Raw genomic sequence first — 23,783 nt, forward strand, 5'->3', positions numbered from 1 at the left:
GAAGAAACAAAAAATTGGAAAACAATGAAACTGAAAACTCTAAAACTGAAAAACGAAAAATTGAAGTGTCTAAAAAAAGTATCGAAAAATTGGAAACCAAAAAATTGCAAATCGAAAAACTGAAAAATCCAAAATGAAAAATTTCGCATTGACAAGTAAGAAAAATTACAAAATCAGCATAATGAAACCGTAAAATTGAAATATAGAAAAATAAAAAACCGAAACGACAAATTACAAATTGAAAAATTTAAGACACGAAAATTGAAAAATTGATAAATCAAAAATTTAAAAACTACTGAAATTGTAATTCCAAAAATTGCAAAATCTAAAAGTTGAAACATCCAGAAGTTGGAAAATCGAAAAACTGAATAATTTAAAAATGAAATTCGAAGAGTTGCGTATCGTAAAATTGAGTAAACAAAAAAAAATGAAAAACTGAAAAATTGCATATCGAATAATTGAAGAAACAAAAACTGAAAACGTTGAAAATGAAAAAATAAAATTTTTTTAAGTCAGATCATTGAAAAATCGAAAATTTGTAAAAATAAAGAAAATAGAACACCGAAAGGAAAAATTGAAATATTAAAAATTGAAAATTCGCGACATTTAAAACAAAAAGTTGCATAACCTACAGCTTGAAGAAACAAATAACGAAAAATTTTAAAGGTTAGAATTGAAAAAAATAAAGAAAATAAAAAAACAAAACGAAAAATTGCAAATGGAAAAATTGAAAAAATATAAACTCGAGTAACTAAAGTTGAAAATTTGCAAAATGTACACATTGAAAAATTCAAAGTTTGGAAAATTGAAGAAACAAAATAGAATAAATTTCAAAGCGTGGTAAAAGGTTTTCTTTCAATTATGTGGTGCCTGTAGTGCATTTATTTTTTACCTTGGATATTCAGGTTTAAAAAAAAATAAAAAATACATTTTACAAATTTAACTGAGAAACTGCAAAACCGAATGTTTTGCAACTTGCACATTGTTTAAGCCTATCGTACGTATGATAGATCCCTAATAAAAATTTAGCTGTTTATCCTCGTTTATCCTCCCTGAAAACTTAATGACGTCATCGCATTCATGTTTTTTAGAATTGCTTATACAGAATGACTGAAATAAATTAATGAATGAGGCAATTAATTTTATTGATGAAATTCAAAACTTACCTCATTTTTCCAAAAATTTCGGAATACAATTCAAACTGTTGTCATTATTATTATTACCTTGTCACAAAATTTTATTATAAAAAACTCATTTGAAACATAAATACCACTTTTTACCTGTACATATATTTTTGATTTGTGGGGGTTGTCAGAACAATTTAAATTTACAAAATCTAATTTTATAATCCATCTATCAAAGAAGCTCAATTTGTTTGAATGTATTTCGTTGCCTAAATAACTTTAGACCTCTTAGTTAAAAAATAGTGATTTCATTCAGAAACGAAAAATTGTTTTCATTTCTTGCAAAACCGGAAGTGTCACTACCAAATTCATCACTTCTCCACAATGACGTGGTTTTGTAGTTGACGGAAAATTTTCGACATGTACATTGTTGAGATACTCTGTTGAGATGTAACACCCTGTATGTGTTGTAACCTCGAGCTTGGGCGACTTCCAAAATTCACTAGACCCATAAACAAAAACACTTGACCATCGATGTGACCTTGTTATTGCATAACATCGAAACCGTTGGTTGGTTCGTTATTTCGAATTAGTTTCGGATGATTGTCTAAGGCTGCATGAAAAAGCGTAGAACAATGGAGCTGATATTAATTTTTTGTCTAGCTAATGAATGCAGAATAAAAATAGATTTGTTGTTTGCGTACCGGTTGATTAAGTCAGATGTCGTGTTTGAAATAATGGAATTATTCAATTAACTGTAAACGTGTAAGTTTGTTCGTAGTTTCAGGTTTCGATGTGGCGGGTATTTTGTTACTTGGACCGGTGCGCATTGACAACAATGTATTATGATAATTTATAATTTGACATGTTGTATTTGTTAGTGATCGGATGATTAATGACAATTTATTCTTGTCGTGGCTGTGTTTATTACTTATTCCAATTTCTCTTTTGTTATTTTGTCTTTGGCTATTGATTTCTAATGATGTTGCTGGCTCGCGTTGAAAAAAAAGCTACTGGGTACTACCTAGTTGCTGAATTTGATTAAGTTTTAGCCGCGGGAGATTTATTTATGAGGCTTTCAGTGTATTGATATTTGATTTTACCTTTACAAATGTCAATGTTGTTTTTGTCTTTGTTTCAAGCATTTTTGGGAGTGAGCAAGAAACGGAAATTTATCAAAATCGATGTGGTGGTACCACTTTTTCTTAAATGATGGATGTTAATGTCTTATTGTTTTGCAATGAAAGTAATAAACAATTTCTTTGTCCTCGATACAACATAGGCGTTCCTTCGACACATTAGAAGAATTGACTTTCGTCTATGACGATTTCGCAAAACTCGTTTCTATTCTAGTATTAATAACTTTTATACCGCATCGTCGTTATTGTTACCGATTTTTTAAACTCCGTATTTGCCGCTTGGTCGAAACAGCGATCACTTGTCAACTTGCCAAACTGATTCTGCCAATTTATGGAATGTGCTGAAGGTCGTTATGAAAGTCCGCAGAAAAATTTAAAGATTGTAAATTTTCGATGTAAACGTGACGGCACATTATTCATGGGCACTTTGAATATGTAGGAAGTATGTTGCGTGTGTATACTTAAATTTCATACAATTTAAGATAATTGAAATTCTGCGTTCGTGCGTTCACGCTATTGTCTGCGATTCTCACCCTAGCTTCCTTGGCCTAGATTTAAAAATGTGTTTTTCAGCAAAAATGCGTTTTTTAAATTTTTTGAGAGGTGACGTCATTGATTTTTTGGTGGGGTTGAACGTATTAGATTCGACGGGTTAATTTTTTTTGATCATGTCGATCTGGTGACAAGTCGGTTAAACATTAATATTTTTAAGACGTCGTGTGTAAACAGCAATTCTAAGAAATGAAAAGAGTACTCAAGCATAAACAATAAAGCGTCTCAGTGGTATTTTTTAATAAAAACATATTTAATAATTTCTTCACGCGACGTTATCAAACATTTTTGAAAAGAATAAATAAATTTTAAATAATCTGCATTTCTTGGACTTGTGTTTAGTACGTAGGTGCTTGCAATTTTTTGTTTCGGTTTTTTCAGTTAATCCACTTTATAACGTTTCGGTTTTATAATTTTTTATTTTTTCAATTTTTCGATTCCTTAATTTTTCATGTTTTCAAAATTTTATTTACATTTTTTTTTTTTGCAATTTTATACTTTTTTGTGTCTTCAATTTCAATTGTATTTGTATGTAATTTTATAAGTAATTCTAAAGACTACGAATCCATTCATAACCCACAAGTATAGAGTCATGATATTTTACATATTTCAGAGAGCATTTATTGGGCAAAATTTTGACATATTGACTCGATGACTATACTTCTTTAGCTTACGCTCAGGAAGTCTAAACACCCATAAATATATTTTTTTCCAGAATCGTGTCCTACTAAAATTTCGCTTTCCTTTAAACCCCGCTTGTCATTGTTTCCCCGAACTGCCTCCACGCACCTCCCGCATCTCACATCATTTCAAAAGCTTTCCCAGTAATCCGTCGGAATATTTATAAACCCAGCACTCTTACGAAACCTCCTGCCTTCGGACGCCGAGCACCTGTCAGCGTTTTTGTTTTGAAAGTTGATTAACAGCAATTAAACAGTAAAAAGCCCGTTTCACACCGCATCACGATAAATAACGACAGCCTCCTTTCACGTGCCGCCCCGTACCCATCGCAATTACCCATAAATCGTGGCGTGTGGTCCGATTAGCCGCGATTAAAAAACAAATGAACGCCGATCGTATCTGCCAACTGTCAGAATCCGTGAAATATGCGCGCCACCGGCGGCCATTAATCCGTTCGAATTTTTGCGCCACAACCCCCGACCAATCGGCCGGGCCGCGTCACGTGACGCAACCGCGCGGCCGCGTAGGCGGCGAATTTCACCGGCTCCTACGACGCGTATTCTAGGCCGGCCTACGCCGTCTACGATTATGGTGCACGTGCCACTCGACCCCCGAATCGCGGCCGGCCTTGGAAGATGCATGGCCCACTTGACGAAACGGGGTGCGTTCGAGTCGATAACCTCGATCTCGGGGGCCGGGCGCGATCCAGAGACTTACTGTCACTTGGTTTTAGTAATAACAATAATGATAATGTTAACAATGGGTTTATTAATAAAGATTATTTTAAGTGAAAATAATATTAATGTTGTTTGGTTATTTGATTGTTTGTGTTTGATGGGTTGGGAAACTTCATTCACAAATCATTTCATCATTTTAAATGCACTGCAACTGCAATATGTGGTAATTTGTAATCGTACGGTAAAAATTTAATGCGTGGGAGGTAGCTTTCGCATCGTTTAATGTTACATGTTTAAAATCAATTGGCCGAAGGTCATTTCGACAGAACTTCCCTCCCCCCTAAAATGCAACCCATCAAATCTTGCTTTTTTGAAAAATTATAAAAAAAAATGGAATTTTGTTTTCTGTTAATCTCTATAAATTAATAACCAGGAGCCTAAACTACAAGTGAAAAAACAACGAAAAAAATGCTTATCGAAAAATTAAACAATCAATAATTTTAAAACGAAAAGTCGTAAGATTGGGCAAACGAAACATCAAAAAATCGAAAGATCTAAGAAATAAAAATTTCGTGACAAACCGAAAAATCTAAAATTTAAAAAATCCAAAAATTAAAATATCGAAAATTGAAATGTTGAAAAATGGAAAAACCGAAAAAATTACCGGGATGTCGAGAAATCGAAAAATTGAAATGAAAAAATATATAAAAATCGGGAAATCGAAACATCGAAAAATGTATAATTTAAAAAATCGAAAATTGAAGAATACAAAAATTTTAATCTAGAAATTGATAAATCCCAAATTCGAAACGTCGAAAAACTGGACAATCGAATAGTCGCAAAATGGAAAAGCCTAGAATTGAAAAGTGTTAAAATATGAAAAAATCATTAAATCAAAAAATCGAAAAATGTAAAATTTAAAAAATCGAAAAATTGAAGTATCGGAAAATTGAAAATTTAGAAATTGATAAACTCTAAAATCAAAACGTCGAAAAACAATCGAATAGACGAAAAATTGAAAAAGCTAGTGAAGAAATCGAAAAAGCGAAATATAGAAATTGAATCATTTTTAAAACTGGATGAATCGAAAGACTGAAAAATTTAAAAACCGGGAAAATCGACAAGCCCAAAAACATGAAACTTAAAAATTCGAAAAATTTAAAATATCAATAACTCCCCACAATTTAAATGTTGAAAAATTGAGAAATCAAAAACCTGAAAAACGGAGAAATCGAAAAACTCACCGGGATATCGAAAAATCGAAAATATAGAAATTGATAATTCCCAAACTCAAAACGTCGAAAAACTGGGCAATCGAAAAACTGAAAAACATAGCGGAGAAATTGAATTGGCCCAAAATTGAAAAAGCGAAAGATTAAAAATTGAATAATTTTTAATACTCGATGAATCGAAAAACTGAAAAATCGAAATCCGAAAAGTAAAAAAATCGAAGATCTAAAATTTAAAAAACAGAAAAATTGAGAAATCGACAAGCGGAAAAACCTGAAACGTAAAAGATCGAAAAATTAAGATATCGAGAACATTACAAAATTGAAAAGTTGAAAAATTGACAAATCGAAAACTTGAAAAATGTAGAAATCGAAAACATAACCGGGATTGAAATTGAATTGAAATTATAAGAATTAAAAAATCGGAAATCTAAAATTACAAAAATCGAAAAATTGAAGAACTGAAGAGCTAGAAATTGATATACATATACCAAAATTAAAACTCAAAAAGTCAAAAAATCGAAAAACCGAGAAATTGGAAAGTGGAGAAATCTAAATGTCTCAAAATCAAAAACGGGAAAAATTAAAAATTGAAAAATTAAAAAAAGGTAAATCGAAAAATTTAAAAATCCAAAAATCAGGAAAATGAACAATCAAAAAATCAAAACATTGAAATCTCGGTAAATTGAGTAATCGAAAAATTGAAAAATCAAAAAATTTAAAACCGGAAAGTCCAAAAATCAAAAGATCCATCCATAAATCGAAATTGAAAAATAGAAAAATCGATGAACTGAAAAATTGATAAATCTAGAAATCAATAAGCCTAAAATTTATGAAATCAAAAAACTAAAATGTCGCTAAATAAAATTGAAAAATCCACAATTTAAAAAATCCAAAAATTGGAGACTCAAAATATGGAAAAACCTCTAAAGTGAGATATTGAAAAATTAATAAATGAACAAATGGAAAAATTCAAAAATCAAAAACAAATTGAAGAATCGAAAAAATGAAAACTCCCAAAATTAAAACATCGAAATCTCAAGAAATCTAAAAATTTAAAAATCAAAAACCCGAAAAATTGACAACTGATGAATTGAAAAAGTGAAAAATCGATATGATATGATATGATATGGGAAATTGGATAAATCTAAAAGTCCAAAAATTGAAAAATCAAAAATTTATAAACGTCAAAATTTGAAAAATTGGAGAAATCGAAAAATTAAAAATTGGGACTGATATAAGATTTTAATTTCTTAGGTACATATTTTGGAAATTATACATATTAATAATAAATACATATTAATATTTAAGGCTGTTGTTGCGCTAAAATCGATTCCATAAGAATCAACGGTAAAATAAGCCATGTTTATGTAATGTTATACTTTGTTATAACAATCACCAAATGCGGCAAAATATTCGTCTAAAATTTAACACTCAGTAACAATATTAATTTACTTTCGAAAAATGTGTTTCTTCTATAAAGTCTTTATACGATCCTTCCCCTTTCAACATTACAAAACACACATATGAAAACCTATGAACAGTAAAGCAATCAATTTTTTACGTAGTCGTGACCAAGCACCATTTTACCTCTGATTATTTATTATGGAGTTGAGGTAGATACTATTTCTTTCCCGGTTCATCGTAGCAATAGCCTTAAGTATTTAATCATTATCGTTGATTTGAAAATGCGATGATACCACGTACATGGTTCGAAAGTGTTTTTTGACGTTTGAACATTTTGCATTATCCATAATTACACAGCAACGGCAGACAAAGCAGATTACAAGTTTAAAACTGTGTCGGTCTTGACGTCAAATTCGTTTTTTGAGGTACGTTACAACAAATGCTCAAGTTTTGATAACTGATTTGATTTGATTTGCCAAAATTAGTTCAAAACTACTACCTGTGTGGGAGATTAGTTTGACAAGCGAGTGTTATATCTTATTGTAAATTGTTTATGTTTTGTTTAATATATGTTTATTAATCGTATATAATATTTCAAAAGTCGTCTCATAAAATTCTTACATATAGCTATACCTAACTGATTAAAAATTACGACTGTGAATCAGTATAAAAAAATGACATTTTCATTCGCAGCTGATTTACATTATTTAATAATTGGAAACAAATTTAGAGACATTAATTTTAATTGAAGTAGTTATTATTCGCATGGACTTATTATATTTTTCCGGTGACTGTCAAACGTGTGATGAAATATACTTATTTTGCTTTTTAAGTAGCCAAAATTATGAGATTTTGTATGAATTATATCAAATTTACCACACAACTAATTATGTGGGTAATAAACCGTGTTTTTAATTTTATAATATTTAAACGTAAATTAAAAATGTAATTTGAATACATTATTTATTATTTATTGCAATAAAAAAATACAAATGAATATGAATAATTATTAAAATTTTACATTTTCTTTGACATGAATTGTACATTTTATTGTAAATGTTAAAATAGTTTTCCGCAACCGAAAATATTTTGATTCAGAGTTAGCTACAGTTTTACCACTTCGTAGTGCACAAGCACTGTTTATTAACGAACAAAAAATCCCAATACTCCGTATTGAGGCGAAATTATTTCCATATCGCCTTGGAACTAATAAATATGTTTTTATTTATTTTATTTAAAAGAAACTGTAGAACCTCGTGGGTTCCATGGCCCACTAAGTGGAAAGTCAAACACCGTCCGAAATATGGGTAATTAGAAGCGCCATCGCAGCTGAGCATTCCTGGGCTTTTTTAAACATTTAGTAGGAATTTTTCGAGATGCCGTTGAGAAGATTGTTTGTCCGGCAAACAAAGATAACCCGCGCTGGGTTCTTCGAATGGGTGAAGAATGGGCGCGTTGGTTCTTTGTTTCTCCTTTTTCTTTCTTCATTTAATAATGAACTAATCAACTCGCCGTAATAAAGGCCGGGTTTGAGGTGTTTTTAATTGCGGCACATCGGCTTTGTAAGTAACACTTCGTGATGGCAGCAGTGAATTATAACTTTCATGGTTGGCTTTTTTTCGGCGAGGTTGTTATTTTTAATTTCGGTTATTGGTTGGATTAAAGCGGCGAGTGAAAGGAACTTAAATTATGTTCGGCGATTTCGATGTTCAACGTATAAAGCTTATTTAGGACATCAATAAAGATGTTTGTCAATTTTGTCATACATTCCGCGGAAAGATTGCCGATTTATACGCTTCTTTTTGTAAAAGTTTGGCCTTTTTTGTCAATTAGCACGGAGCGGTTTTTATTGATTAATGAGAGGTATTTGGTTCGTGTCGTTAAATAATTTGTTGGAGATCGGGCTGAAAGATGGGAGATAAAAGAGTTCTTGACGCGCATTTTTAAAAACTGAAAAATGTGCGCTCGTACTTCATAAATTCCTCAAATCTCGTGTCTAACGCGCAGATTATATCTCTCTTCGCATAACAGAAACATTTTTCTGTGGGACGGTTTTGTTTATTTTTACCTGGTTCGGCCGTTTATCTTGCTGAAATTCTCTCAGGCGGAACGTTTTCTGTTCGTAAGCCCTAAAACAGCAAGACATCTTTTTTGTGCGGGAATTATTTTACCGGGCAACGATGTTCTAAAAAGGTTTGGGGGATTTCAAGCATTGGTAATGCTTTCGAAGAAACAGCAAGGGTTGAAATAAGACGAATACGTTTGCAGAAATAAGTTTTCGGTTGAAATTCACAATATTTAAAGTGTTGATTCTCCCTAAAGTTGCTGTATTTCCAGAATTTCAAATAAATTGGAATTGAGATAATTTTTGAGACATAATATGTGTCAATTTAAAAAAAGAGTCTTATAAAAAACAAGCACTATTTAAACTGATAATTATTGCGTATTTTTTTTAACATCTTCAAATTCCAGGTCATCATGAATAAATGGACAATCTCACAAGTAAATTTTAAAAGCCTGTTTTTACTGCAATTTATACATCCAGCGTCAAAAAATAAAAAAGCATAACTAAACTACAAGTTTCCAATTAAATTATTATTTTGACATGACGTCCTGAATTCTTTGTGGAGGATAAAATTAAAAAATCTTACGGTTTATACATATTCACAATTTGAATGTAGTTCATATTTTTAATTGACCAGAAAACCTACATTTTTGTAATTTTTGATCTGTGAAACAAAAGTAATAGTAGATGGCTCAAAGTAGTCACAAAATGATAAAGGGTTGTAAAAAAATAGGCTTTAAAACAAATCAAAAATCAATGATTTAAAAAATCACATTTTTTAATCTTTTGATTTTTTTGGTTTTCCAATTATTTTATATCAAAACGTGAAAAGTATCGAGAAAGGTCAAAAGTCACAAATTTTAATTCGTTTATTCAATTTTGTTATTAAGTTATGAATTGTCACTTTATAAAATTTACTACGCAAATTTTTTAGGTCACGTCATCAAATTGTTGGTGGGGAATGATCAGACAAATTTTGGTTATCATTTTACCATCTGCACGATATTCCCAAATATAAATAAAACGTGATGTCAATCGTTCAAATAGTTTTGGAGATTAAAATTGTCTAATAAAATCGACTCAGATGACTGGAAACCTATTTTTTAGTCACTAGTCATGAAACTTCTACAAAACAAAACCTTATGCTCAGGAAGTTAAAAATCGAAAATTTGCCTTTCATTTTTTTTTTTTTTTAATATGTTATAGTCAGGTTCAATTTACTCGATTTAAATTGCATTTAAAAAGGCCGTGATATGATTTATAGCTGGGTAATTTGAAAAGAAACTTTAAAAAAACAAGAATCATTTAAGTCAGTGATTTAAATCACGGTAAGATATTTTATTGTATGCGCTCGTATGTTGCCAATTCGTTTAAACAGCCCGAATTAATAGTATTAATAAAGCAGTTTTTCGTGATTTAATATACTTACATGTTTTGTTACATTCAAATAGCGGATTTTCGTGAAATTATACAGGGTGTAGACCTGGCTATCTCATTAAAATATTGGAAAAAAGTCAAAGACTATACAGACGAGTATTCTGTTTTTAAGGCGTAATGCACGTAATTAAATTAAACGCCCTTTATATTTTTACATATTCTTATTAGCCTCTTCTTAGGTTTTATAAATGTAGTTTATTTTTGATTAATTAATTATTAATCCTCAAAATGTTGAAAATTTCTATTTCACAAAATATTTCCAAATAAAAAAATTATAAATATTTGCCTAAGAACTCTTCCCGTTAAGTATTAAATTAATCGTGAATTCGTAATTGTATTTTGCAATTTTTCGGTTTTCAGTTTTTCGAATTTTCAATTTTTAGATTTTTTAACTTTTCACTTCTTCAATTTTTGACTTGCAATTTTTCAGTTTTACGATTTTAGAATTTTTCTATCTGGCAGTTATTGGATTTTAAAACTTTTCTATTTATTTAACTTTTGAATTTTTCGATTCTTCAATTTTTCACATCTTCAAATTTTCGATTTGCATTTTTCGTTTCGTATCTCTTATTTTCTCAATTTTACAACTTTCCGATTTTAGAATTTTTAATTTTTTCAATTTTAGTTTGTTCAATTTTTCGATTTGGAATTTTTCAATTTTTTTTTTTTGGTTCTTCAATTTTATGATATGCAGTTTTCCGAGTTTTCATTTTCAGTAATTTTTAATTTTCAATTTTTAAGTTTTCTCATTTTTCAAATTCTCATGTCTTCAATTTTTTCAATTTTTCGTTTGTTTTTTTTTGTCTTTATTTTTTCAAGTTTTCCGTTTTCCCGAGTTCTGATTTTATGTAATTTTTCTTTTTTTCAATGTAAAATTTTTCAATTTTTCGATTTGAAATTTTTCGGTTTTCCATGTTTCGATTTTTTAACTTTTAGATTTTAGAATTTTTCGTTTCTTCAATTTTTGATTTGCAATTTTTCTAATTTTTATTTTGAATATGGAACGATAATTATACTTTTTATAAATTTTCATTTTTTTAATTTTAGGGTTTTAGAAATTTTTCATCTTCAGTTATTGGATTTTAAAACTTCATTTATTCGATTTTTTCATTTTTCGATCTTTCAGTGTTAAAGTTTTTATAATTCACAATTTTGACGATTCCATAATTTTTTGATTTTAGAATTTTTGGGTTTACCATTTTTTCAATTCATTTTTTTTTTTAAATTTCTGGATAATAGTTTTTCAATTTTTTGTTTCTTTAGTTCTTCGATCTGCAGTTTTCGATTTTGCAATTTTTGGTTTCTTCAGTTTTTCGATTTTTTAATTTTTGAACTTTTCGACTAAAAACAATGGAAAAATATTAGAAATCAAGAACTTGAAAAATTGAAGAAACGAAAATTGAAAAACTTAAAAATCGAAGAAACGAAATACATGTATACTGTAAAATCGAAAATTAAAGAAATCGGAATATCGGATAATTGGAAACTCAAAATTGTAAAACTGAAAAAGTTAAACATTTGAAAATCGAGACATTCAAAGATTGAAATTTTGAAAAACTGAATAAACGAATAATTATAAAATTGAAAAAATAAAAGAAATGGAAAACTAAAAATTGCGGTATAAAATCGAGAAAATGAAACATAGAAATTAAGAACCCGAGAAATTGAGGAAACAAAAATTAAAAATTGAAAATTAAAAAACTGAAAAATTCAAATATCGAAAAATTGCAAAATTAAAAAACTGCAAAATTAAAGTTGAAAAAGCGGGAACATTGAAAATGGAAACCTTGAAAAATGAACGAAAAGCCTTGGGATATCAAAAAATTCGTCCAAGGTAAAAAAATTCAGATTTTTCGAAAACACTTGATTTTGCTAATTTTATTTTTTTCTGATATCCCCTATAAGTTAAAAGAAAGGTATCAAAATTTTTGTAAGGACATGTACATATATCAATTTGGATGATATATAACGGTACTGTATTCCCAAATTTTCGGGAAAATTGAGCGAAGTTGTTGTTGATATAAGTAATTCTAAAAACTACGAATCCATTCATAAACCACAAGTATAAAATCATATTTTACATATTTGGCAAAATTTTGAGATGACCTCATTAATTCTTTTGAGGGAATAAACGAATAAATTTTCACTAACAATTTACCATGATTACAGAAACCTTAAAACGTTTGCAAGATTTCATAGCATGAGGCTTTGGAGTTTCAAAGTTAACTTGCAAAAATATTACGCAATTTTAATTTTTTCCCAAAAATCTGGCTGTCTAGGGTGAAAATTCATCACGGATTCATACACCACAAGTACAGGAGTATCCTATTTTATAAAAACAAGTTAGTTAGGAAAAAGTCTTTAATCGGCGCAGTTGAGATATAATGTGCCACTTCGCTACAGGTTGACTAACAATTCTCAGTAATTAAAAAATTACTTCTTAAAAATTTAGAAACTCGTTTTATGCAAGAGCAAACGAACGAGTATCTTTCGGAGAATTATAAGCAATTTAGTTTAAAAATAAAAGCTCTGATCTCAACAATAGTAACATATTCGTTTTAAGATTTCGTAGTGCTTTTAACAAATTGGCAACAACGCCGAGCTAGAATAGAGTATGGAGTTGTGTTTAAACCCGTCACCATTTAAACACATGTTGTTAAATTTGTGACGTGCTGTATAGTCGAGTCGAATATTTTCCCATCTCCGCTCCTTTTGATCTTTCTTGTACAAAAATAACCGCGAATTCCAAGAATTTCACACACATATCTGCCACAGCATCACCTAAAATTCTCGAAATACCTAACCCGCATTAACATCCTTTTACGACAGCGCGTACAAATTACGTATAACCGTTCAAGCTCTCTGCCATACCAAAAGTGGGTTGATCGTAATGAAAAAACCCGCTGGCGCCACAAATTGCGATGTAATATCATTGGCCAACACCTACGCAATTAATTTCAGCAGCGGCGAATTGCATCTAATAAATAAATAATTGACATTTACCGATGAACGTCGTTATTGTCGGCCAGCACACGATCCGATCAGAAAATATTTTAATGCCGAACGCTATATGGAAACAATCCCGCCGATTGCAGGCTGGCATTCGGCACGAATGAGAAATCCAAACGCAAATGTCAATGTCCCTATAAATACATATTTCTCACGATTAACCGAGATAAAGAATGTACACAGTTAATGGACCAATCGTGTCGGTGCGATAATTCAAATATTCCAATCGCTCACGAAGATGCCTCCAAGGTCACGAGCGACGAAAACAATAGTAAAAGAGGAAAAACGAGCCGCTCCGGCGGAGACTTGAACGGTGAGTGACAACGGGAACCCGAACGTCCGTCGTCGTGCTTTTGTCGGATCGATCATCCTTCGACGGACGGCCGAGCACGTGAAAGATAAGAATAGAAAGCCGGCTGTGGACGCCCACGAGACGTAATTGTCGTTACCGTAGTCAAGGATGGCCGTGGTGGGCAGAATAATGCACCTAACAGGCTGTTCCGAGTTGTCGTCGCCATTTAAAACGACCGCGACGTCATCAAAACACGGGCTTCATGTGGGATCGCGGTTGGCCGAGATCCAGCAGCATTCGGTGTGGTTATGGACAATGTGACGAAACCGCACGGTCTGTCACCACTGTTTTGATTTTGAAGTGTCGTAGGTTTCATAAATGGACTGAGATACCTACTATATCATTGCAAAGCAAAAATGCGTCACAAATAATTTATTAAACTGACCAGTCATGGAATAGAGTAGATTCCTTCTGTGGGTGAAGGTTCCAATATTTTATTTAATTATTATAAAGAAAAAAATACCGAAATTCGATACATACATTACTTATTATCATTATTATTTATATTGTCAAGTTGTAAGTAATAGAAACTGAAGGTATAAATCGTTCTGAATTTTTGAAAAATGTTTAAAATTTTTGAAAATCTTTTTGTGGAAAATCGTAGTACACAAGGTCATGTTAAAAAATATCAAGGCGTCTGGTTGTGAACGAATTTCACATTTATAGGTAATAATGGTTTCATCTACTCGTAACGTAAATAGTTATTCCTACTATTATCTAGCACCGGGAGCTAAATTTAACTTGTCTCATTCAAATGAGCCGAAAATTACATACTCCTGTATGTGTGATTCATGAATCCGTGTTGAGTTTTTACCCTTGACGTCGATTTTTGGAAAAAAAATAAGAATTGTATAACATTTTACAATTTAGCTTTGAAATTGCAAAATCTAGTGCTCTGAAATCATGAAAGCGTTTGAGGTTATAGGAAGAATTTTTTATTTTTGATTTTTCGAACATTTGATTAATCGAAAATTCGATTTTCGATTGATCGGGTTTTTTTTTTTCGATTTTTGGAATCTCTGATTTTTGGTTTTTCGATTTTCGTTTGTTTATTTTTCAAAATTCGAAATTTCAGTTTTTTTACTTTTAGCTTTTCAATTTCTCAATTTTTAATTTTTCGACTTCTCGATTTTTGGAATTTTCAATTTTTCAGTTTACCATTTTTCGACTTTTCGGTTTTTCATTTTTTCTGCCTTTCGATTCTTGGATTTTTCAATTTTTTAGACTTTTTAATTATTTTACTCTTGTACTTTTCGATATTCGGATTTTCAACTTTTTTTACTTACCGTTTTTTTCAATTTTTTAAAATTTTCGACTTCCCAATTTTTGGATTTTTCCATTTTTCGAATATTTGGATAAATCGTATTTTTGATTTTTTAATATTCGAATTTTCAAATTATTTCCTTATTGATTTTTCGATTTTTCAATTTTTCAATTCTTCGATTTTCCAAATTTTCGATTTTCCATTCGTAAGTTTTTAGACTTTTCAATTATTTTACTCTTGTACTTTTTGATATTCAGATTTTCAACTTTTTTTACTTTTCGATTTTTCAGTTTTCGATTTTTCGAATTTTAAATTTTTCATTTTTCCAATTATTTAAATTTTTCGTGTTTAGAATGTTCGGTTTCTTACCTTTCGATATTTCGTTTTTTTTTAAAGTTGCTTCCTTTTCGATTTTCCAATTTTTCAATTCTTCGATTTTCAAAATTTCCGATTTTCCGAATTTTTGATTTTTCATTCTTTTAGACTTTTTAATTATTTTACTTTTCGACTTTTCGATATTCGAGTTTTCGACTTTCAATGCCCGAATTTTCAATTTTCCCATTCTTCAGTTTTTCGATTTTATTCATTTTTTTTATTTCTCGGTTTTTCAATTCTTCGATTTTCAATTTTTTAATTTTTGGGCTTTTTAATTATTTGACTTTTGGACTTTTCGATATTCGAATTTTCAATTTTTTTACATTTCGATTTTTTGATTTCTTGGTTTTTCGATTTTTGATTTGTTCACTTTTCGAAATTCGAAATTTAATTTTTTTTTTTAATTTTTGGCTTTTTCAATTTCTCAACTTTTATCTTTTCGACTTTCCGATTTTTCGAATTTCGGTTTTCCAGTTTTCGATTTTTCGAATTTTTTTATTCATCAAATTTTAGATTTCGAATTTTTCATGTTTTTAGAATTTTCAGTTTCACCTTTCGATATTTCATTTTTTCTGCATTTCGATTCTTGGATTTTTTGAATTTTTCGAATATTTGATTCATGGAAATTTCAATTTTTTAATATTCGAATTTTCAAATTGTTTCCTTTTCGATTTCTCGATTTTTCATTGTTTAGTTTTTAGACTTTTTGGTTATTTTACTTTTCGACTTTTCGATGCTCGAGTTTTCAATTTTTTTAGTTCTCGATTTTTTGATTTCTCGAGTTTTCAATTTTCAATGCCCGAATATTCAATCTTTGTACTTTTCGTTTTTTGATTTATCGAATTTTCAATTTTTCCATTCTTCAGTTTTTCGATTTTTAAATTTTTTTACTTTTTTATTTCTAATTTTTTCGAATTTTCGTTTTTTCCATTTTCGTGTTTTTGTAAATATAGAGATTCATTATTTTCAATTTTTTTAATTGCAATTTCTCGATTTTTGAATTTTTCCATTTTTCGACTATTCGACGCCGACGTTTCGATTTTAGAATTTTCGATTATTCTACTACTTTCCATATTCCGTGTTTTCAATACAGATTTCGTTTCTTGGATGTTTCGAAATCTCGATTATCGAATTTTTGATTTTTCGGTTTCTCGATTCCGATTTTTATATTTTCGAATTTTCGTTTTTCGAATATTTAATTCATTGAATATTGGATTTTTTAATATTTGAATTTACAATTTTTTTATTTTCGATTTTGAACTTCTTCATTCTTCGGTTTTTCGATTTTTCATTTTTTTTCAATTTTTTGATTTCTGAAATTCTCATTTTTCGAATTTTCAATTTTCTGCTTTTTGACTTTCTGGAAGATTTTTCTATTTTTTCGATTCTCGAACTTTCGATTTTTCGGAGTTGTTATAGAGGTTATCACAAAGCAAAAATCTCAAAATCATATCTTATAATTTGCTAAAGAAGTAAAATTATTGGGCTTTACTTTAAGGGCGGTGGAAGTTCAGTCGACATTTTTTTTTAATATTTTTAAAAAAGTTAAAATTATATACATCAAACCTAATTTAAATATTGATACCACCCTAGCAACCGAAACGAGAAATTTTTTAAAATATCTGCGACCACGCAGCTGTCACTAATATTTTATTTATTTTATTAAATTTGTTATTCTCGAGGGTAAGTTAAGGAAGTATTGCAATCTGGCTAATGGCTACTTTCATGTTTTAACGACATTTCATGACCTCCAAGAATATGAAAAAATAGGTCTTCTGTTTCTGTGGTCTGTGTTGATTTTTATTCGACAGATTATTTCTGAAACTACCGGACTGATTGTCAAATTTTATACATATGTTAGGAATATCGTGTCAATGGTAAAACGCTAACCAAAATTTGATGACATCTCAGAATTTTAGTTAGTAAATGGTACTTAAATTTTACAAAAGGAGGTAGGATTTTCGCAAAAAAAAATCAATATTGCATAACATTTTATGGTCAGACGAATGTTCACGAACTGCTTTGGTTAGGCGTGTGGTAAGAACACAAAGGTTCGAACCCTTCATGGGCCACTTTTGTTTTTCTTTCAATGTGACTGATATTATCTAAGTGTCAATTTTTATAAAAATTCCGTCAAAAACAGTTTATTTAAAGCAACTAGTGTGTACACCTAATTTATTTTGACAAATTGACGTGTAAAATTGATTAAGTTTTATTTTCCTCTTATAATTGATTAAAAGTTTATAATTTTCGACGTTCGCTTTGAGCGTCCTCTCCACTTAACATTACCGGAGTGTCATCACCTTCGGACGTGTAAGCTGCGCTTAAGTTTTTTGACAGTTGCGCCTCGTCTCCGAACAAAGGGGTCGCAGAAATTCCCGGTAAATAATTGGGCATTGTGCGCGTTCCTTTTTTTACCATTTTCGCTCCATATGGTCGCCAGTTTCCAATTTAGCGAATCCGCGAACCATTTATCTTAAGTCTCGACTTTAAAGCCTTGTATTGTGTTTCTTTGGTCGAAATTCCGTTCGAAAAACGCACGGAATTTTCTGTAATGACCACCGCCCCAACCCCCGATCGCGAAAACCGCCATTGTGCAGCGCATAGCCGCGTAATTGCGGTAAATAAAATATAATTGCCTCTTGATATGTACAGGAATCTTGACAGGATGAAATATGGCCGGGTTCCGCGCCGGCTAACTGCCGACAGTCGAGCCACTTTCAAAATTAAAAACTGTCCATCGGCGACGGCTTGTCGCATTGCGATATTGAAATTTTTGAGTTACGTCGAAAACAAGAGGATCGATGACAAGGTCGGTTGGCCCACCTGCTGAAAGAAACAAAAACAGGTATGTAAAGGTTGTAAATTCCTACACAATGGCTTTTTGTGTTGGGGGGTCGTAAGCCCTCGAAGTTATCAACTCCGGCTGTGCGACAGGTAGATTTTACAGTTGTCCAAACAGGTACTTGAAAGGGGGCGCTTCGGGGGTGCGATTAAAGTCAAGTGGGCGACAATTTGTTAAGTGGTGTAACAGACAAGTGCTTCGGCGCCACCAAGTTTTAATTTTGTTGCGCTGTGATGCATAGAAGATTTTTTCTAACTACCGTGTGTCTATGGTGCATTGAATCGGACCACAAATCAATGTTGCGTTTGTTTACTAAAATAATTATGTGGAATCAGAGCAACTATTTTTAAATATTAGTCAGAAAATCTGCACGGATCAATAAAAACGAAGGTTTAACTGTTTACTACTGTTTGATACGGTTTGTTTATTAAAAAAAATGCCAATAAACTACTGAGCTATACCTACACTAAAATAAAATTTGACACTAATTTATCGTGGTGTGGCTAATTTTATCGAGTGTGACGCTTTTTTTTATTTTCCAAGAGTAGGTCAACCGATACCCACTCGGTTAAATGGACAAATTTTGAAGTGAAAAGTTTTTTTCAAACGTACAAAATAAAGGCAGGTTCATAAACCATAGGTACAAAATTGTCTTATTTTATAAACAACAACAATAATATAATAAGAAAAGTATTAACAGATAACAGACGCTAGAAAGACGGCAGACACGAAAACGGAAACCTAATTTTCATACTTTAGGGGTTATAGAACGTCGAGAAAACACAAAATTAGAGCTTACGCTCGAGAAATAAAAATGTGAAATACTCAACGGAAGTATTTACACATTGTAATAATAATAGCATTATCTATATTTTTACCTCTTGAGTGATAAGCGACCGCAAATGTGGTAACAGGATCATTTTGATGAATGTCTATTTTCGCGCTTCCTTACTGATTCATAGTTCATACATTACCAAAATAAAATTTCCCACTTACGTCTATTGTCTATTATAAACTTATTTATCTTTAAATTTTACATACACTTTATTAACATTTACGTCAAAAATAGGTTTGTTTATTCGCTTCAAACAAATTGATGAAATTTTTCAAAGGCCGTTTCTGGAGAAAAAAGATCATAGCTTGTGCACAAAAAAATTAAAAAGTATACACAGTGCTCGACCTCGCTTTGCTGTCCTTTAACGAATTACCAGTAATTTAGTTTTGCTTTTTACGAGTATCCCTTCACAAAATGCACCAGACTGTGACATTAAAATAACTCGAAACATTTAAATTTCAAAGTTTTAAACAATTATCTTTTATTATAAAGAAAACGGAAAAAATATAATTAAAATACTAAAATATTAAATACACGTTAAATAAGGCTTTTTCAAAAAAATATTCTGCTTAAGGAGAGGTATCTAGTAAAAATTAAGTAGCATGTATCACATGTGATGAGTGATAAACCTTAAACAGCAAATCATTTCTTTTATTTTTTTTTCGTTTGTAAAACACAAAAACAAGATTAGAGAAAATACGTTTAAGGTTGGCTGCGCATTTAAAATTTCAGTTGGTATTTCTTCATGGATTGTCCAACTAATTTCAAATTAAAATTAATTGACACATCAAATCCAAATGACACATATACGATGTTTGCATGTCAACACAATTAATGTAGCACGTTGGCAGCATAATTATCACATTCACAAAGCAAAATCCCCAATGAAGTTTGATGAACACAATCGTATATAATTCCCAATGTCAGAAAGCCGTTACTTTGGTGCCACTATCTATATTTACTTTTAGTAATTCATTTACATTTCAATTACTTCTTACCAAATTTACACATGCTTATTCCAAAAAAGTACAAATTAGTACGTCTTCAATTCTAAAATTTCTGCATGTACAAAATATTCACGTACTTGTTTTATCATCTGCTAAAAGCCATTGGAGTCTGCTGTAAAATGAATATGTATTAGATGGCCACACTAAAAATATTAAAAGTGTAGTGTGATTTATAATTACAAGGTATTTAGGTATTTAACATAACAGATGTGTCAGTTAATACCGAAATTTTAATTCTATATTGCGACTTGAATTTTTTTTATTGGCAGTAATTTTTGGTCACAAGATTCACGTACATTTTTCAAGTGGCATTTCACTTTTTTTCAGGTGGAAACGGGAGGCCTACTTTTTCATATTCCAGGAGTTACAAAACGTTGAGAAAACGAAACCTATTCTATCTTACACGCGGAAAAAAAATACATTCCACTTTCAAAAAATCATGCAAAAAGTCACAAGTCAAAATTAGGTTAGATTATTTTTCAACAGTGTTAAAAAAATGTTAGACTTTTGTGATCTGATACCGCCTGCATTACACTGAAATAAAATATTCAAACTCTCACACAATCGCCAGTGTACTATTAATAGAAGCAACAAACAGATGAAACATAAAGAAACATTCTTCTACCATACGTGTAGTATTTTATAATGACAGACTGTTGTATCATTACCATGTTATTGCATATAATTAAAACAAGATAATTATTATTTCAGTGATATACAACAGAACGTACTTAATACATGGTTACTAAACAGCATTACGACAAAGGATTAAGGGAAAGTTAAATAACATGTAAAAAAGCAAGCTTTATAGTATAACATAACCAGGCGAAAATTTGTATCAATCAGTTCTTATACTCTGGTTTTCGAAATTGCAATCGGAGACAATCACCCTGTATATCGAAATTTATTTGACTCACACAATTCTATGCAGTACTTAAGCAATGAAGGCATAAATTTCATGTAACACTGTTATGTCATATCTGACTATTAATCGTCGAAAAACACCAACTATATCATAAACTTTCAAGTTTAATATTTATATTAACTTTAGGTTTAACCACGTGTGAGTTCCTAGAACTAACTGATTTTGTAGTAAGTTTTCCAAATTTCCAAGGAAAAAATTGATTATACATTATTCAGTCGGCAAATATTTGTACATTGATTAACATTAACATTCATAAAATGAGCGCCACAACAACATCGATAAATTATTCACTACAACATTAAAAATATGAAAAAACGATCAGAAATTTATTCAACACGCCAAACAAACGTAGTCTTACAATCGTTATCAACGTAATCTTGTTTACTTAATTAATTATGGCCTGGAAAATTTTTAATTAGTAATTACAGACTGAAAATAAATTTTCTGAGATTTCAAAAATTTCGAAAAGATATATTTCTACCTCGATATGGCGTCAAATAACTCTCTAACCATTGATTAACACTTCTCGTATATTACTATAAAACGTTATACAATTTTTTTGCGAAAATCTGGACGCCTAGGGTGTTAAACTCAAGGCGGATTCATAAACCACATATATAGTATGTTATTTCATAAAATTGAATTCGCATTTACCACGCACAATTCTCAGGTGACGTGACGTCATTAAATTGGTGGTGTGGACAATTAGGCAAATTTTTGTCAGCGTTTTACCATATATGTATAGTATAGTCGTTCCATAGGAATGAGAAACTTTGACGAAGATTATAATTATAAATGATAAGAATTATATAACATAAGGAGTTCGATCAAACAAATACCTGAGTACTGTAATTCGCCCCATCCGTCTATATATAAACAGTCGCATTACTATAAAATATTTTTTGCAAAAATCTGGACGCCTGGGGTTTTAAACTCAAGGCGGATTTATAAACCACAAATACAAGCCTATGTTATTTTATAAAATTGAAACATCATTTACCATGCAAAATTCTGAGGTGACGTGACATGATTAAAATGGTGGTGTGGGTGATTAGACGAATTTTGGTTAGCATTTTACCATCTATAGTCGTTCCACAGAAATAATACCTGGGATTCTATAATCCGCCCAATCTGTTTATATATGAACAATTAGGTAAGATAATAATGAAGCTGTGGAAATGTGGCGCAAGGTTTCTTTGTCCTTATCATAAATTATAACTTTAGTCAAAGTGTCTTATTCCTGTGGAACGACTATACTTATATATCTCACGATCTTTTTATTAGCACGCGTTCTAACCAACTGGGCTAATGGCGGTTGATCAACACACTTCTCTTACATTACTATAAAATATTTACACAATTTTGATTTGTTCTTGCGAAAATCTGGAAGCCTTTGAAAATTTTTTTTTCAAATATCTCGAAAGATCAAAAAATGGACAAAAAAAATCAGACGTGTATCCATTGAAAAATTAAGATTTTTGAAAACTTGGCAAAAAAATCCTCAAAAAATCTCGACGGGCTGGATCGAAAAACTTAAATGATTTTTTTTTTTAATATTTCGAAATTTAGAAAAAAAGTTAAACTGATACGAGGAGGCATTGAAGATTTGATACTTTTAAAAGTTCTCTCTAACCAACTGGGCTTCTTTTATATTACTAGACAATGTTATACAATTTTGATTTTTTTTTTGCGAAAATACAAACGCCCAAGGAATTAACCTAGGGTATTAAACTCAAGGCGAATCATAAACCACCAGTATAGGAGTATGTTAAGTTATAAAATTGAAATAGCATTTACCACGCAAAATTGTGAGGTGAGGCGACGTCATTAAATTGGTGGTGTGGATGATTCGATTAATTTTGGTTAGCGTTTTACGAACTGTAGTTCGTAAACTTTAACGAATCATAACGATCATAACGTAAAAAGTACTATAATCCGTCCCTTCGTTTATATATATGTAAACAGTTAGCTGATATGAACTATGTATAACATCAAAGTGTCTTATTATTCTAAAATTTTACCAACAATCGGTATAGTAGTTTCGGAGATTGTCTCTCTAATAACTATCAACACAGAGGACAAACAGACTCTTCATAATCTAGTCTATAGAGTCATGAAACGTCGAGAAAACATGAAACTAGCCGGATGGCCCTACAATATTTTTTTTAGCTTACATCGGGGAAGTAAAAAGTAAATAAAGTCAGCAATTGAACAGAATTTCGAGAACTACGAAGAATGAAATTATGACAGTTTTGACTTCAATTTTCTGAAAATGACGTCATCAATTATCTTTCTAATTTTAAAACGTATTTTCATGACGTCTCGAATAAACTCAAATGTAAAAATCCATTTTGGAAGTTTAGTAAATTATCTAACTGAATCGTCAAAACAGGTGCACAGACGGGCATACGGAAAACAGACAGACAAACGGAAAATGAAAACATTGAAAATAAATTAGTACCCGGAAAAAAGTACGATTAATGTTGACAACGGGACTTCGAATTTTAATTTCTAGACTTGGCACTTAAAAGGAACGCCACGAATTTGGTGGAATAATCAAAGAAGGGTTAGTCCAGTTTGAATAGTACAATTTTGAAATTCCGCTCTGTGAAGAACTTGTCTGGTTCTCTTTGGGACCGCCTGAGTTACGTGGTAAACCCGACCTGCAGACACTGATTTGAAGTTTCATAAAATACTCGTAAAATTTCCAATTTGAAAAAGACGAGCTCTTGAACATCTCTTGTTTTCGCCTTATCTCCGCCGAATATCTATCAGATCTTGTCTTGTTAAGGGCCGAGTGTTCGAAATTCGGTTGGTACCCGTGTTCGGCGGTTGTTCCGCATAATGTAACCATCGTCCA

At 30.8% G+C, this 23,783-nt stretch overlaps 1 protein-coding gene across 3 annotated transcripts in view; it reads right to left on the minus strand.

Moving 5' to 3' along the window:
- The window catches only part of LOC135127902 (epidermal growth factor receptor), a 158,849-nt gene that overhangs the window by 40,459 nt on the left and 94,607 nt on the right, over positions 1-23,783 (minus strand). The gene's annotated exons all lie outside the window — the stretch shown is intronic.

The sequence above is a fragment of the Zophobas morio genome, unplaced genomic scaffold (genome assembly GCF_036711695.1).
Source record: "Zophobas morio isolate AGI-343-1 ecotype UQ-CSIRO unplaced genomic scaffold, CSIRO_AGI_Zmor_V1 ptg000012l, whole genome shotgun sequence".
NCBI lineage: Eukaryota > Metazoa > Arthropoda > Insecta > Coleoptera > Tenebrionidae > Zophobas > Zophobas morio.